Below are 9,116 nucleotides of genomic sequence, written 5' to 3'. Positions count from 1 at the left end.
TGCTTCATTATGCAGTGAATACTGGACTTTTTTTTGACAACATAATAGTGAATTTAGTTTGCTATGTTCATTTTTGAGAGCAACTACATTCATTTGGAGAAATGTCAAATCGATTGAGAAACTATAATTGTTGTATTTCTTATTGACCATTTTGAGGAAGTCCATATGGTGAGACACAAAAATAATAAGTGACATAATTAAAAGAGTCAGTGACACAAATGTGAAGCTTTTTAATTGGTCTTTTCATGGTGTTGAAGAAGGGGGCTGGTCGTGTGTCAGAATAAAAACCATCTACTTCCTCTTCCTCATCACTCCTGATGACTCCAGCATCTCTGAACCTTCTGATCTGAACAACAGTTAAAATGGTAAGTTATACTCATACTTAATCACTTAATAATACCATTATTAGAGGCTCCAACATGATCTCATGGTAATGCATATCAATAGTATGACATTAGAATGAGAGTGTGACATCTCGTGGAATGGATACGCCAAAATGAGTTTTGCTGTGCAAATGCTTTTTTCGCGTGAATATGATACGCACTTTATGGCGTGTATATGACACGCTCTTGGGTAGGATTAGGGTGGTGGGGTGGGGGGTTCCTACGTATAATACGCCATAAAGTGAGTTTCATATGCACGCGAAAATCCGCGTACCATATGCACGCCACACTCGTACTATTGATATGCATTTACGGATCTAAAGCATCACTTTTGCTCATGTTGCTCTGGTCAAAAAAACCTAAAAAACTAAAAAGGGCACATACAAACTTCAAAGAACATTGCGTTATAAACAGAATGCCGTTTTCACAGAATATCTGTGCTTTAATGTGCTTTGTGTGTGTTTGCTTCAGGTTTTTGATGTACCGCTGAGGATCCTCCTGATCTGCCTGCTTCACTTTTGTACTTGTGCTGTGGGTGAGGATGTGGACCCAATAACGCTCATGCACATTGTGAGGACATTTGTTGATGAGTAAGTTACTTTGATTGAACATATTAGTACTATTTAAAATAATCAAATCATCAACCTACGCATACATGATCAAAATCATGAAATTACAAGAAATATACCCGCTGGGGTTCTTCGGGTCAAAAACGACCCGAAGCGCTTAAAAAAAAAATAGTTAAAAATCTTAGCTTCATCGGAATAATCCGAAACTTGGTGACTTTATTGGTACTTGGTACATGAACACCCCAAAAAAATTGGGGACAGGATTTGAAAAGTCTAAGTGGTCATAAAAAAATTAGTCACACTCAGTTCCTGAGTGTCAACAAGGTCCTGAGTGTGGCCCCAAAAATGAAGAACCCCAGAGGGTTAAGAAAAACTATAACAAAGACTGTAAAAGAGATTGTATTGAGTTCTAAATCAGGGGACGTATTCACAAAACATTTTAAGGCTAAAGGTAGCTCCTAACTTATCAATTTAGGAGAAACTCTTAAAAATAATGGGTGTGTCAGTCCTATTTTTAGGACTCCTAAGTTTTTGCTCTAAGAGTATTTCACAAAGCATTTTATCTCTAAAACTAGCTCTTAAATCCGTGAAATGCTACGAGTAGTCAAGAGGACACCTAAGTCACTAAGACCAAATCACAAACAACCCCCCTAATGAATGTTGCTGCAATCTGCCCAAAGACACTGCAATGTTGAAGCAATAGTGATAATTAATGCATCTTTAATAAAAAAAAAATAATGTCAAACTATCCGTTGTAGTTGTTTTTATGAGTTGTTTTATTATTAAAAAATGATTGAATAAAGTAAAACAATATAAGCATATTTGATGTGCTATCTGAAGTGATCGAGGGCTCTGAATTAAGCCCAAACCCAGAGTTCTGCCCCCTATTGCAGACCGAGAGGTATATACACTGTGGAGGTATAACGTTAGTTGAGTCGGATCACGCTGATTAGATGGACAGTTTGTCCTCTCACAAACGTGCTCTCACAAACTTTGTTTATAAAAAATCATTTTTGCTTGAATACTGCAATTTCTCGAGATGCAGACATGTTAAAGGCTGACAATTAGTTGAACATATAGTTTAATTAGTGACACTTGGCCTACGTTATAAAATCTTTCTTTGAATATGGCAACATTTTTATTTTAAAAATTTTATTTGAATATAGCAACATGAAAATATTTCTATAATTCAATCACCGACAGAGATTCCTCCCCTATCAGCCAATCACTGTGGTCATAGTTAGTAAGTGTGATGACATCATCCATAGCAACAAGGTCAACCACGCCCTAACTCTCTATTCCTTAGTAAAAGTTGCTCAGCAGTTTTGTTAATAGATTTTAAGAGCGCTCTTAAGAACTTTTTCCATTTACGAGAACTCTTAGCAGTAAGATAAAATGTTTTGTGAATACGGCCCCAGAATTATTTATATGTGTGTGTGTATATATATTGTTAACTAGGGGTTATGTGTGTATGTGTGTGTGTGTGTGTGTATATATATATATATATATATATATATATATATATATATATATATATATATATATATATATTAGGGCTGTCAAAGTTAACGCATTAATAACGAGTTAACGCAAATTCATTTTAACGGCACTACATTTATTAATGCGCGTTAACGCAGCGCGCATTATCTGTTTGATCCGTGGCATAGCCCGTATTTGGAAAAAGTGAGAGCAGTCTAGGGACCTATGTGATTTAGAAATTACTCCCACATCTGAGTTTTGCGTGGCGCATTCACATGGGATAAGCAAAGCCTGTGATTTTACTCAAATTTACTGACTTCTCCTGCTATAAATCCTTACATAGACCCATAATAATAATACTACTTTTCATTTGTACCTGTGCTCTTCCTACTTTTATAACAATTTAACAAGTAGGAAATATACATCAATTGTTATCATTTTGCTATGAATTATATATAGATTAATCCTCAAAGGTACTGAGGTTATTTAATCAACAGCAGAGCATATTTAGTGAGCAATTACTTTAGTTCTTTAAATTATCATTATATGTGGTTACTGTCACTTTAAAAGATCTTCCGCTGTTGCACATGGTGCGGATGTGAGATGCTGAAGTTGCAGTTATAAAATGTACAAAACGTACAAAAAGTGTGACTGTCCCCTTACTTGCTCCTCTTCAGAAAAATTAAATTAGCTGTCCCATTGATCAAGGTATTTCCACGAGGGTTTTGGTTTTTTGGCAGGAGTAAGATGGAAGGTCTTACGTCCATCATCCATCCCTTTTTTGTTTTTGTTTTTCCCCACGTTGTCACTCATCATCTGACCTCACACACTAACCTCGCGATAATAGCAACCTGCAGTACTGTAGGCTACTTCAGATGGCAGTTATCACGAGGCTAGTTACAAAGCTCAGATTGGAAATTTTATTTTTATTTTTTCTCCGGTATTATTTTTTAATAAAGCAGGTTAAAATACGGGATATTTACAGGAAAATACTAACACGGGAGGACGGCGGGAAAGTATGGTAAAATATGGGACTTTCCCAGCCAAAACGGGATACTTGACAGGTATGTCTATGACCTTTGATACGTCTAGTCTTCATGCTTCAGCCAAAAGTATAGTTTCACTAATAATAAATGTACATTTGCATAAAGCATGCATATATTTGTCATGTTGATTAGAGTATTAAAAACTTAATATAAACTTAATTTAAGATACATTTACAATTGCTAAAAATGTGCGATTAAATTGTGACAGTTAACAATCATGCGATTAAACACAATTAAATATTTTAATCGATTGACAGCCCTTATATATATATATATATATATATATATATATATATATATATATATATATATATATATATATATATATATATATATATATATATATATATATATATATATATATGCACATGCAGTTTCTTTCTATTACTATTTGTTATTTAACAAATGAGCTCACAAAATTCCCACTGCTTTAATTTCCAGGTTAAGGGACATGGGACAATTCACTATCGTGCTCAGAGTCGAGAAGGACCAATGTCGTCCAGGTTCTGACTATTCAGGTCCGGACTTAAGTCTAGTGAAAAACCAACTTAAATACAATGAGTCTTATGTGACCAATGACCTCATCGCTGCGAGGGCTGATAAAAATTCCAAAACTCATTCAGAGTACCACCTGAAGGATTATCTGAAGCCTGTCTTGAATGTAACAGATAAATGTGTGGTTTATTTCACTTTAAATTCACCCTGTTTGGCTAAATGCCTTAACAACTCAAATACACGCAACATTATAGACAGTATTTTAAGGTTACAAAACTATGTGGGAATTAAAGCCTTTGCATTCCAAGACATCTGGAAATATGATAAATTGAATGCTGTGATAACCAGACTGAGGGAAATAGCGTCTACTTTGCCATATTATAGGTGTCAGGCATACAGATCTCAATGTGATCCCCTATAGGAAGAAGGCTGATGCTTTTCTTCTACACAGGCAGTTTTATTTTGCTTTTCCTTTTTAATTCCAGAGCAACATTTAAGCTAGCAAATAAAATCTATAATCCGTAAAATGCAAATGTGATATTGCGCTTGATTAGATGCCAGTTATTATTAGACTAATGTCAGTATGTCTGTTTACTGCTGAAGCAAATAAAATACTTTTATCAAGCATCATTTGTGGTTCAAGTATTATTACATTCAAACACTCTAGATACATTAAGTGATGTTATTCAGTCATTTCAGATCAGGATAGCTGTATAGTTTTCTATTCATACAACTCACCCTGTGTGACGAAGTTCAGACCGAATTCAGACCAAAGACAATATTTTGCCAGGTCTTTCAAACAGGAGAAATATACAAAAAGGCCCAAAGAATGTTTTTGTCTTTAACACGATCTGGCAGAATGACACCTGCAGGAAGAATCTGGACAAAGAACTCCTAAAGATCAACGAGAAAGTGCCTCTTTATCGGTGTAACCAGTGTAAGAATAATGTGATGCAGTGTCAGTAATGTGTGGAGAAAAACACTGAAAATGTGATTCCTTTCTGTCTAAAGAAAGATTAGGAAAATGATTGTGTCAATGCATTACTCATTTTTAATACATTTAAAATCAACATTAATAATTGTATTTCTTATACATCTTTTATGAATCTTTTAAAGGGGGGGTGAAACACTCAGTTTCAGTCAGTGTCATGTCAATCTTGAGTACCTATAGAGTAGCATTGCATCCTGCATATCTCCGAAAAGTCTTTATTTTTTTAATAATTATATAAGAAAGATGCGCTGTTCCGAGTCTTTCCGAAAAAAGCAGAGCGGGTGGGGGCGTGTCGTGTGAGTGGAGCTAAATAATGACGTGTGCTCGCTGCTGCTATGTTGAGTCGAGTGAGTCGTAAAGCTGTGTCATCCCTAACAGCGGGAAAAAACTTTATTCAAAATAAAAATATGGCTTTTGATCAGATACAGCCATACATCTATGATCCGGAATCAGACCCAGAGGCTGCAGTTGAACAGGAGCAGCAGCAAAAACGACTAGAGCAGGACGTCTGTATGTGGTACAAGTTATACACTAACTATATAATATGCTTAGCGGCTTGTGTTATTTACATATTTATACTTGAATTATATCGTCGTATTTTTGTCTTTGAAGGTGTACATGTGGGAAGTGCAGTTGTGCACGTGTGTGTGTGTGTTTACGCGTGGTTTGTGTAGACAGTAAGCGGACTAAAAAAAACACAGACATTTGAAGCAGTCTCACTCACCCTTCTAACGTTGGGACTGCTCCATCCTTCAGCATTAGGCGATTGGGAAAATCCGGCGTCGAGCTGGGCCTTGTTTATGAAACAGTCGGCACCGAAATGCAGCGAACAGATATAAACATTCGCGCAACTCAGTTGCTGATCCGGAAAAGCAAATTACATCCACTGTTGCCTTAACGCGGGGTTTTTGGTGAATCTGGCCAGTCTTGGTCTGGCAACCAAAAACGCACTTTTTTGGTGACATTGTTATGTGCACATCATCTGTCCAGCATCCTACAAGCCAGCGCTTTGATGGGCATAGCCTGTTACTTTCGCTCTCTCCCTCTCTCTCTCTCACGCGCTTCCGGTAGAATTGTCCGTAAGGCCCATACAAGGAAATTCCGCCCCCATTAACGTCAAAGGGGACGCATGATCTCAAAAAACTTGCCGAAACTTATGACTAACCGGAAGTAGTATTTTTGACAAAGAAATACTCCCATCAAACGTCCACCTTAACTTTTGAAACTTTGTCTATGTTTAGTATGGGATTCCATGTCTTTAACAGTGTAAAAAGATCAGTATGCATGAAACAGCATTTCACCCCCCCTTTAATCTCTTTGATGTAGAGCACTTTGAATTACCATTATGTATGAAATGTGATGAATATATAAACTTTTCATCCGCTAGAGGTCACCTATTCAAAACAAAGGTGTGGTTTGATGACGCCAAGTTTAAGCGCAGCATCTTGGACATGTGGTCTTCACCTCACAGCCGGTGGAAAATAGGACTCAGGCAGAAATCCAGCCTAGGCTCATTGGAAATACGTGACTCTGCCTACATTTTTGCAACACCCAAAATATGTACCTCCAGGTACGTTTACCTGCACTTTTTGGGTGAAATGTCCACCAGAGGCGCTAAGTGGTAATATTTTTAAATATAAAATATAAAACCTTCATATCCGTGTGTATGTCTACGCCATGTGATTCCGCCAACCTGATCTCACAGAATGAATATTTATAGCCTAATTTTATATTTTGGAGCAACTAACTCCACTCCTACCCTAAACCTACCAACTCTCAACAATATAAAACACGTAACAGCCAAATAAATGTACAGTCACATGTATTTATTGCAAAAAACTGACCAAAAAACAGTATAGAAGTATTAACTCATTTTGCATTCCAAGTCTTCTGAAGTCATACGATATCTTCTTGTGAAGAACAGAGTTGATCTTAATGTTTTAGTCGTTAAAATGATGATCGCGCTCCTTTGCGAAAAGAAAACACACACGCACTGGTTCATTCATATTTCTAATTCAAATGATACACACGGCAAGTGACGCGATCGGTCACGAGACACACGAGAGCCAATGGCATTTTACAATCAAAGCTGATGTAATGACGCAATTGGTCATGAGACACACAACAGCCAATGCTGTCAAAGCTGACCTGACGTTTCTTCCAGCGGCAATATTTTAAATTTATTATTAATCTTTGGCGGATGGATTCGACGTTACTGATCGCTTTTGGGGATTTTCTTCACACAAATCAATCGTTTGGCCTCGGAACACTTGGGATATTTGTACTTTCTGAATAAATTATGTATGCAGTCGTATCTGCCTGTTATATCCTGTTTCTTATAATGCACAAATGGGTAGGTTTAGGGAAGAGATACGCGTTCAAAATGTGTCTGAATATGTGTGTCCACAAGGTAAATGGATTTATAAACATACTAAATTGTTTTTTTGAAAATGTAAAATTGCAGAATGTTTCTTGTGATGGGTAGGTTTAGGGGCAGTGTGTGTGTGTGTGATGGGTAGGTTTAGGGGCAGTGTGTGTGTGATGGGTAGGTTTAGGGGCAGTGTGTGTGTGTGTGATGGGTAGGTTTAGGGGCAGTGTGTGTGTGATGGGTAGGTTTAGGGGCAGTGTGTGTGTGATGGGTAGGTTTAGGGGCAGTGTGTGTGTGATGGGTAGGTGTAGGGGCTGTGTGTGTGTGATGGGTAGGTTTAGGGGCAGTGTGTGTGTGTGATGGGTAGGTGTAGGGGCTTTGTGTGTGTGATGGGTAGGTGTAGGGGCTGTGTGTGTGTGATGGGTAGGTGTAGGGGCCAGTGTGTGTGTGATGGGTAGGTGTAGGGGCAGTGTGTGATGGGTAGGTTTAGGGGCTGTGTGTGTGTGATGGGTAGGTGTAGGGGCTGTGTGTGTGTGATGGGTAGGTGTAGGGGCTGTGTGTGTGTGATGGGTAGGTGTAGGGGCTGTGTGTGTGTGTGATGGGTAGGTGTAGGGGCCAGTGTAGGTGTGATGGGTAGGTTTAGGGGCAGTGTGTGTGTGATGGGTACCGTATTTTCCGCACTATAAGGCACACTTAAAAGCCTTAAATTTTCTCAAAAACCGACAGTGCTCCTTATAATTCGGAGCGCCTTATATATGGATCAAGGCGCTCAGTCAAAATGTTTCAGTATGAAAAACCAATAAAAACTCGCGTCCGGTCTCTACAGTCACTATTTTAATGAAGGCAACAGCACTACTATGGGGCATGAACATCAATGAATTTCGAGGCGGTCCTTCTTGGTGCTTTCGTTTTATGAAAAGACGTAATCTCTCCATACGCAAACGTACTACCGTCTCGCAGCAACTGCCAAAAGATTACCAAGGCTGGGAGATATTGTTAATATGCACATCAACGTTTGAACAACGTTACCATGGGAGTGAATGGAGTTGTCAGAACGCTTAATAAAGTTTGACTTAAGCAATATTCGCAGGGGATTAGTATCTGGGATTTCTGTGATTTAGAAATTTCTCCCCCACATCTGAGTTTTGCGTGGCAGTGGCACATTCGCACGTGATAAGCAGACCCTGTAATTTTACTCGATTTTACTGACTTCTCCCGGATATGATGTCATTACTTGTAAATGTTTTTTCGTTATAGCTGTATGAAATCATAAACAGTCGTATCGATATCGTTTTGATAGTTTTATAGTAATACAAATTGTTTCGTTCAGTTAGAGAACACGCTACAATTAAAAACTGAACTGAGCACAGACCAGCGGCAGGAGTCAGATTTCATTCATATACGGCGGAAGATTGAGTTTCAAAGCTAAATGTAAAAGCGCCCATTTAAGCGAGCTTGTCATTGTACTGTTCTATTGTTATGTTTTTCATTAAGAATAGTATTGATGTTAATATTAAACACACCATTCAAGCAATTTGCTCCCAAATTGGTACTCATTCAAAAGTGAAAGTATAATCCGTGCGGGAATTCATAACGGTGCGCATAATGAATGCAGCCTCCATTCTTCGTGAAAGATAATTGATAAATATGCGCATGTAGTACCCTCACCGCCTGATGAGGGGAGATATAATTATTAACAAAACACAGGACACGGAGCTGCAGCTGCTTCACCATCAGAGTCTGTGTATTGTCTTTATAAACATTTTAAAAGAGTTCAAATATTAT

The sequence above is a fragment of the Pseudorasbora parva genome, chromosome 8, assembly GCF_024679245.1.
Source record: "Pseudorasbora parva isolate DD20220531a chromosome 8, ASM2467924v1, whole genome shotgun sequence".
NCBI lineage: Eukaryota > Metazoa > Chordata > Actinopteri > Cypriniformes > Gobionidae > Pseudorasbora > Pseudorasbora parva.
Note: the sequence above shows the minus strand (reverse complement) of the source record.